This window comes from Thamnophis elegans, chromosome 14, assembly GCF_009769535.1.
Source record: "Thamnophis elegans isolate rThaEle1 chromosome 14, rThaEle1.pri, whole genome shotgun sequence".
Classification (NCBI taxonomy): Eukaryota; Metazoa; Chordata; class Lepidosauria; order Squamata; family Colubridae; genus Thamnophis; species Thamnophis elegans.
Genome location: NC_045554.1, coordinates 5,088,840 through 5,098,264, shown reverse-complemented (window position 1 = coordinate 5,098,264; position 9,425 = coordinate 5,088,840). Strand labels below are relative to the sequence as shown.

The window sequence follows — 9,425 nt, the reverse complement described above, 5'->3', positions numbered from 1 at the left end:
GCAGCTGAGAACTGCAAAATTGCCCTCTCTGCCTCTAACGCTGAGCCCTCATCAGAGCCTTCCCCAGACTCCAGGACTGGCCCATGTTCCTCCCCAACCTCCTCACTGTCCAACTCTGCTGCCAGCTCCGCTGACCGCTGGTGGGCCATAACCAATCTGGCTGTCATATTAAGCCATACTAGTCCATTGCATCAACACACTGATTATTAATATGGTTATTCTTACTAAAAACTAAGTGCGGAACAGCAAAGAAGACAACAACTTACAATAAAGTAAAAGACACGTTACCAATCAGGTAAGCATTTTCCGATAGAAAGAAGAGACAAACACGAACCTGTGACTTGCTTGCAACGTAACCAGTGTTGAGCTCAAACGAAGTTAGAACTTGACAAATTAAGTTCAAGTTAAAATTAAGCAATGCGTAACGCACAAACCAAGCAACAAAACACAGGGCCCCATCCAGAAACTAGAATATCCCCAGTCAAAGGAATCCTTGTAAAGCGTTTCCATGACTACTATCAAGTTGAGATAGAAAAAAGGGAGGAAAGGGAGGAGAATTCCATGCATCCCTCTGGCCAGAGTCAGGTCTCATATTCCTACAGCTGGTGTGTGAAATGTGCATGTTCCTAGCCTGCCGTAGCACCTTGTTGGTGGATGTGATTTATGACACAGACAGAAGGGAGGGGATACAGGGGTAAAGTTCAAACGCAATTAAGCGGAAATCAGTTTCGGCTCCACAGAAGAACATGCCAAAACGTTGGTCCTAATAAATGAATGGATTTTTTTTAACTTTGTCTCGAGGCTCGTAAATTAATTAGGTCATCCTTTGGAAACTTCACACCTTAGCATTATACAAGTAGTCTTCAACTTATGGCCACGGTTGAGCCCAAAATCTCTCTGTTGCTAAATGAGACATTTGTGAAGCGAGTATTGCCCCATTTTATGACTTTCCTTGCTAAGTGAATCACCACAGTTCTTAAAAGTAGTAACCTGATGGTTTAAACCAGTGTTTCTCAACCTTCGCGACTTTAGGTCCTGTGGACTTCAACTCCCAGAATTCCCCAGACAGTGCTGGCTGGGGGATTCTGGGAGTTGAAGTCCACAGGACTTAAAAGTCGCCAAAGTTGAGAAACACTGGTTTAATGAATCTGGTTCCCCATTGGCTGGCTTGTCAGAAGGTCGCAAAAGGGGAGTCACATGACTCCGGGACATTGCAACCGTCATGAATGTGAGTCAGTTGTCAGCATCCGAATGTAAATCACATGACTGTGGGGGATATGCTTGCAACGTTTGTAAGTGTGAAAAATGGTCATAAGTCACTTTTTTCAGTGCCGTTGTAACTTTGAACAATCACTAAATGAACCGTTTGCAAGTCGAGGACTAACTGTATCAGTATGTTAATACGGTACATATTAACACATATTTTGCATTTCATTGTCATACGCCGGGGAAACCAGGAGATTCAGGCAGTTCAAACGCGTGTAAAAGATTATTGAAAACTGAAGCTTTGGGAAAGAATCTGGGCAACTAACAGTCAAGGGAAATGAGTGGGGGAGATAAGACAGACATTCAAGGTGGACTGGATTTGTGACTTATGACGTATTTTGACTCATCCCTCGAGCTCAGCCTGTCCTCTCCTACAACCCTAAGTTCAATCGTTGAACGAGAGTTAGAAAGGCTCCTATTTGAAATACAGGACAACTGCTGCGAATCAGTGCCAACCATAGAGGTGATAACAGAGAGAGAGAGAGAGAGAGACCCTGCTTTTAAAAAAGCGTAAAGGTCTTTGTAGAACAATTTCAACCTGCTCACAAAAGGCCCCTAATTCAAATCTTGGTATCTCCAGTTAGGGTTGGCCTAGGTCAGTGATGGCGAAAAAGGTCACGTGGAAACGTTGCTCGCACATGCACTCATTGGGGCCGCGCTCTGGAAAAAGCTGAACTCTAGTGAGCATGTGCGCCGGATAATCAGCTGGCGATGGGCATGCGCAGGCCGGTTTTCAGCACGGCTGTGCATTCGCACGGATCGTGCTCTGGGAAAAAACGGACATGCACACACACCCAGTTTTCGGCACTGCCGCGCACGCGAAGGACAGCAGATCGTCGCACATACGTGTGGCACCGGAAACCCGGAAGACAAACAGGCAAGGCTGCACGTGCCAGGCGACACCACTTTGGGCACATGTGCCATAGCTTCGCTATCACGGGCCAAGGTCCCGCCACCAACCTTAAAAAAAAACAAAACCCAGCTCCCATACTTGAATGATGCTCTAACTCTCTAGGAAGCAGCTTCTAAAGATCAGAAAGCCGTCTCTTCTTCCCCCCCCCCCCTTTGTTCACAAAAAATAAATAAATGCAAGCATCCCAGCTTCCCCCTTGTTTGAGAACCCCGCTTACCTTTTCCAGCTTCTCAAAATGTTCCCGCAAGAACTTCATCGGACGGTCGGGTTTAGCGATGCAGAGATTCACAATGCACTCTTTCAGGGCCTGTTGGATGTTGTGCTTTTGAACATACAGCTCGCATCCTTTCAAGCTCTCCTCATCTTCTGCTCCGTTGCAGGAGGAGGAGGAGGAAGCAGCAGCCGCCATCTTGGTGAGGGGCCAACGGATGACAGCCCTGGGTGAGAAGGAGGAGGAGGAGGAGGTGGGATGTGAGAGGAGGGATGACATCCATCTTCAAATGCTTCCTGGGAGAAGGAGGACGTCTCCTCCTGACAGGAAAAGCCAACTCCCCCCCCCCCCACCCGTTCCCAGCTCTTTGAAAATGTCTGGAGCGCATCATGTGTGATATTCTCTGAAGCGCTGAGCACCAGCCAATGCTCCACCGTTTACAAATCCCTTTATTCAAGAAAGGGGAAAGGAGAGGGAAAAATGGAGGGGAAGTAAGAGTAGGGGAGAGGGTGAGAAAGGGAAGAAGAGGGGAAGAGTGGGCGAGAGGAAGGGGAAGTAAAGAAGGGAAAGAAGAGGAGGGCAGAAGAAAGGAGAGAAGGAGAGAAGATGGGAGGGAAGGAAGGAATAAGAAGTGGGGTTGTTGCAAAATAAGATGGGTGTATGGGATGATAGAAAAGCAATCTCGGTTGTAATTGTAACTTTGGGGGGGAGGAAAGATTGTTATAAATGTTAAAAGATAACGCACATATTAATACTAGTGATGAGATTGTATATTTGTGAATGTATGTATGAGAAATAAAAATATATTTTTTAAAAAAAACCCAAATCTCTTTATTCGAGATTTATTTTTTAAAAAAAACCACGTTTTCTCCAAGCTTCTCTCATTCCTGCAGCCTGGGAACCCCAAACCGCAAAGCTTTGCGGGCATCCTCCTTCCCGCGAGGCAGATTTTGCAGATTTAACAAGTGGAGAATAGACGAATACACGGGCTCGTAGACGTTGTGTTTTTGTTTTTCACCTTCTGATGGCCGCAAAATCTACCCCTGGGGTTCAAACGGGCTGCATGGCCATCACATCCTTAACCACTGATGAGCATCCTTCTGTATCAGTTGGTGGGCAGCCTTGTTCTAGCAAACATGGTTATTTCATAACTCATGGGAAGAAAGCTTCCTCTTCCTCACTGGAGCCGCGAAGCTGATTTTCTCACATGAGTTTCATCCAGTGCTTCTATTATTATTTTTTGCATGTTTTGGAGGGCAGGTTCAACCTGCAACAGAAAGGTTTTATGATATCCTCTGAATTGCAAGAAAGGGAAAGCAGAGCTCCTCGTATCTCCTTTACTACATCTACATATCAACAGACCTCTCCCATCCTACATATCTACAGACCCCACATCCTGGACATAAATGGTTTCAACTTCTGCCTCAAAGCGATGCTATTAGGGCACTGCATACCAGCAACTAGACCCAAGGGCAGGTTTTCCCGAATGCCATCACTCTGCTAAACAAATAATTCCCTCAACACTGTCAATAATTTACTAAGCCTGTCATTACTATTATTCTTCTCTTTCTTCCAGTGTCCTATCTCTCCCCACTTATGCTATAACCATGTTGCTTGTATCTTTCAGTTATATTGGTTTTAATTGTTTCCTAATATGATTTGATAGCTTATTAGTAACCTATGACTATCACTAAGTTGTATCTTATGGTTCTTGATGAATGTATTTTATTTTTCTTATGTACACTGAGAGCATCTGCACCAAAGACAAATTCCTTGTGTGTCCAATCACACTTGGCCAATAAAGAATTCTATTCTATTCTATTTATCTATTCTATTCTATTTATCTATTCTATTCTGTTCTATTTATCTATTCGATTTGATTTATCTATTCTATTCTATTCTATTTATCTATTCTATTCTATTTATCTATTCTATTCTATTTCTATTCCAATTCTATATTCTATTCCAATTCTATTCTATTTTATATTTTCTTCTATTCTCTCTCTATTCTCTCTTCTATATTCTCTCTTCTCTTCTTATTCCATTATTCTATTCCATTCCATTCCATTCTATTCTATTTTCTATTCTATTCTATATTCTATTCCAATTCTATATTCTATTCCAATTCTATATTCTATTCCAATTCTATTCTATTTTATATTTTCTTCTATTCTCTTCTATTCTCTTTCTATTCTTTTCTATTCTTTCTATATTCTCTCTTCTATTTTATTCCATTATTCTATTCCATTCCATTCTATTCTATTTCTATTCTATTTATATTCTAGTCCAATTCCATTTCTCTTCCCATTCTATTCTATTTTATATTTCTTTCTTATCTCTTCTATTCTTTCTTCTATATGCTCTCTTCTCTTCTTATTCCATATTCTATTCTATTCCATTCTATCCTTATTCCATATTTTCTATTCTATTTTCTATTCTATTCTATAATTTATTCCAATTCTATATCTTTCCAATTCTATTCTATTTTATATTTCTTCTATTCTCTTCTATTCTCTCTTCTATATTCTCTCTCTTCTTATTCCATTATTCTATTCTATTCCATTCTATTCTATTTATTTTCTATTCTATTCTATATTCTAGTCAATTCCATATTCTATTCCATTCTATTCTATTTTATATTTTCTTCTATCTCTTCTATTCTCTCTTCTATATTCTCTTCTCTTCTTATTCCATTATTCTATTCATTCCATCCATTCCATTCTATTCTATTTTTATTCTATTCTATATTCTATTCCAATTCTATTCTATTTTATATTTTCTTCTATTCTCTTCTATTCTCTCTTCTATATTCTCTCTTCTCTTCTTATTCCATTATTCTATTCCATTCCATTCCATTTTCTATTCTATTCTATTTTCTATTCTATTCTATATTCTATTCCAATTCTATTCTATTTTATATTTTCTTCTATTCTCTTCTATTCTCTCTTCATATTCTCTCTTCTCTTCTTATTCCATTATTCTATTCCATTCCATTCCATTCTATTCTATTTTCTATTCTATATTCTAGTCCAATTCCATATTCTATTCCAATTCTATTATTTATATTTTCTTCTATTCTCTTCTATTCTTTCTTCTATATTCTCTCTTCTTATTCCATTATTCTATTCCATTCCATTCTATTCTATTCTATTTTCTATTCTATTCTATAATCTATTCCAATTCTATATTCTATTCCAATTCTATTCTATTTTATATTTTCTTCTATTCTGTTCTATTCTCTTCTATATTCTCTTCTGTTCTCTGTACTCTCTCTTCTATGTTCTCTCTTCTTATTCCATTATTCTATTCCATTCCATTCCATTCTATTCTATTTTCTATTCTATTCTATTTTCTATTCTATTTTCTACTTTCTTCTATTCTCTTCTATTCTCTCTTCTATATTCTCTTCTATTCTCTCTTCTATATTCTCTCTTCTCTTCTTATTCCATTATTCTATTCCATTCCATTCCATTCTATTCCAACATCATTCATTCATGGATTTGGAGTCCAAGATTGCAAAGGCTTTTGGCTTTCACAGGGACCCCTATCTCAAAGAAGCTCTCTTTGGAAGGTGGTCAGGGCTCTTAAAAGCCACCAAATACATCTTCCTCAGTCAGAGAATAATAGCGTATGCCTTCCACCGAACCTTCGAAGGCAGAATCGGAAATAAGATTTTCGATTCAATCCTTCCTTTTCTTTGTATGTGTGTGTGGGGGGGGGGGGGAGTGTTTTAAAATAAACGAACAAACAAAAAGTAAGCACCTTTTTTTCTTAGAAAAGCATCCTGGGATGGTCCAGCCGGATTATTATGATGTTATTTTGAAACGGTGGGGTAAGAAAATGGCCCCCACCCCCACTCCTCCAGCAAGCTTGCTTCTCTCCCTGGTTAACTGCATGGAAAGGGAACCCCACCCCACCCCCACCCCGTAAACCTTTGGTCTTTTGCCTCCATCCGCAATAGCTCTTTTTGTGCAGAATTAAATCTCAGCTATTGTTGCTGGGGAGAAGGAGGGAATGAGGATGGAGAGAGAAGAGAGAGAGAGACAAAGAGCATGCAAATATACACAAAGGAGAGGGTTGGTGTGGGGGGGGGAGGCTTGGATGGACAGGGAGTATATAAATACCTGATGTTTGGCTCAGCTACCAGCTTCTTCCAGCTCCCCCTTTATTCGCAGTAGAAATCTCTTTTAGCTGCTAGGTCGCTTGAGGTGGGGGGTATATTTCCCTCTCCCCACAATGTTCTGGGTATCTTCTTAGGGGGGGTGAAAAAAATCCCCAGCTAAAAGACAATGGAATCAGGCAGTCACCCCCGTCCTTAGATGATCTCACTGTCTATTTTTCCCCTCAACTCCCCCTCTGAATATGTCTTTCCCTCCCCCCCCACTTCTTTTTGCACAATAAAGCGGTTAAAAAAAAAATATCTCTTGACTCTAACATCCATTCCTTGCGCAGCAAGTTACCCCCGTCATAGCAAGCTCAGCCTCTTTTCTTTTTTTTTTTTTCCTGCAGGGGAAAAATAAACTCCAGCGGGAAGGAACCAACTCTAAGCCTCCCTTGGTGAGATCCCAGTGGGGGGATTCCCAATTGGGAGAAAAATTCACATCCTTTGAGGAGTGGAAATAGAAGAGCAGAGAATAGAAAGAATAGAATAGGAATAGGCTAGAAATAGAATAGAAGTAGAATAGACAGGATAGAAATGAATAGAATAGAATAGATAATAGAATAGAGAATAGAATAGAGAATAGAATAGAGAATAGAATAGAGAATAGAATAGAGAATAGAATAGAGAATAGAATAGAGAATAGAATAGAGAATAGAATAGACTAATGAATAGAATAGAGAATAGAATAGAATAGAATAGAATAAGGAATAGAATAGAAATGAATAGAATAGAGAATAGAATAGAATAAAATAGAATAGAGAATATAATAGATGCAGAATAGAATAGAGAATAGAATAGAGAATAGAATAGAGAATAGAATAGAGAATATTTGTATTATTTGTATTTGTATTTATTTGTCTTGTATGCCGCCCACTCCCGAAGGACTCTGGGCGGCTCACAATAGACAAGGGAAGGGGGAAGACTAGACAGAGACAACACTTTAAAAACAAAACCGCAACATTCACAATTTCCGCGTGGCTGGACGTTTCACAGGCCCCCCGGGCTGCTGGAGCAGCCAGGACTTGGTGGCTTTTGCGGAAAGCCGGGAGGGTCGTAATAGAATAGAGAATAGAATAGAGAATAGAATAGAGAATAGAATAGAGAATAGAATAGAGAATAGAATAGAGAATAGAATAGAGAATAGAACAGATTAAAATAGAATAGAATAAGGAATAGGATAGAAATGAATAAAATAGAGAATAGAATAGAGAATAGCAATAGCAATAGCAATAGCAGTTAGACTTATATACCGCTTCATAGGGCTTTCAGCCCTCTCTAAGTGGTTTACAGAGTCAGCATATTGCCCCCAACAAAAATCCGGGTCCTCGTTTTACCCACCTCGGAAGGATGGAAGGCTGAGTCAACCCTGAGCCGGGTGAGATTTGAACAGCCGAACATGCAGAACTGCAGTCAGCTGAAGTAGCCTGCAGTGCTGCATTTAACCACTGCGCCACCATCGGCTCTTAGAATAGAGAATAGAATAAGGAATAGAATAGAATAAGGAATAGGATAGAAATGAATAAAATAGAATAGAGAATAGAATAAGGAATGGAATGGAATAGAATAGAGTAGAATAGAATAGAATAGAATTCTTTATTGGCTAAGTGTGATTGGACACACAAGGAATTTGTCTTTGGTTCAGATGCTCTCAGTGTCCATAAAAAGAGAAGACACATTCATCAAGAATCATAAGGTACAACACTTATTGATAGTCATAGGGAACAAATAAGAAATCAGGAAACAAATAATATCTATATAAATCGTAAGGATACAAGCAACAAAGTTATAGTCCTGCTGTTATGAGTAACTCAAGGTAAACCGCTCCAAACTCGATTGCAGAAAATACGACTTCAGCAATGCCTGGAATGCTCTACCCCTTGTTACATCCTCAACACCCCCATAAATTTAATCTTAAACTGTCTACCATGGACCTCACCCCATTCCTAAGAAGTCCGTAAAGGGGGCATGCATAAGCGCACAAGTGTGCCTACCGTCCCTGTCCTACTCTCCCCATTTATTTGGATCATTTCTTTCATTTATATCCATATTTATATGTATACCTGCTATCTTGTACATAAGGGAGGCGGTGGCTCAGCGGCTAAGATGCTGAGCTCGTCGATCAGAAAGGTCGGCGGTTCGAATCCCTAGTGCCACATAACGGAGTGAGCCCTGTGACGTGTCCCAGCTTCTACCAACCTAGCAGTTCAAAAGCATCTAAAAATGGAAGTAGAAAAATAGGGGCCACCTTTGGTGGGAAGGGAACAGTCAGCAGTGTTGAGGTCATGCCGGCCACATGACCACAGAGACGTCTTCGGACAGCGCTGGCTCTTTGGCTTTGAAACAGAGATGAGCAACCGCCCCTAGAGTCAGGAACGACTAGCACATACGTGGGAAGGAACCTTTACCGTTACCTTTTTATCCTGTACATGCTTGACAAACTAAGTAAATAAAATAAGAAATAAATTTCATTGTACTCATGTGCCTTAACAATAAAGATTGATTTGTATTTGGTCACTAAACAAACTTCTATAAGTCCAGGCCGACCTATACAGAAACGTTTATTCTCCTACAGCAGGGTTTCTCAACCTTGGCCACTTGGACGATGTCCGGACTTCAACTCCCAGAATTCCCCACCCAGCTGGGCGTTGAAGTCCAGACATCGTCAAGTGGCCAAGGTTGAGAACAGTCCTAGAGAATGCTGGGAGTTGAAGTCTCTCTCTCTCCCCTCTCTCTCTCTCTCTCTCTCTCTCTCTCTCTCTCTCTCCACTCAGCAAGCCCGAGGCAGAACTTGGCGCGGCCGTCAAGCGCGGGGCCCGTCAAGCGCGTCGCCTGTCGCAAAAAAAACAAACAAACCCGCCGCGCGGGCCTTAGCA

At 40.6% G+C, this 9,425-nt stretch overlaps 1 long non-coding RNA gene across 1 annotated transcript; it reads right to left on the bottom strand.

The window, feature by feature from the left end:
* Nucleotides 1-2,401: 2,401 nt before the first annotated feature.
* On the bottom strand, nt 2,402-8,652 carry LOC116517357. Its single transcript, XR_004256449.1, has 3 exons — nt 8,613-8,652; nt 6,515-6,669; nt 2,402-2,616 (listed from the first exon to the last, which is right to left on the bottom strand). It is a non-coding gene; the product is annotated as an uncharacterized LOC116517357 (long non-coding RNA).
* Between the last annotated feature and the right edge of the window lie 773 nt (nt 8,653-9,425).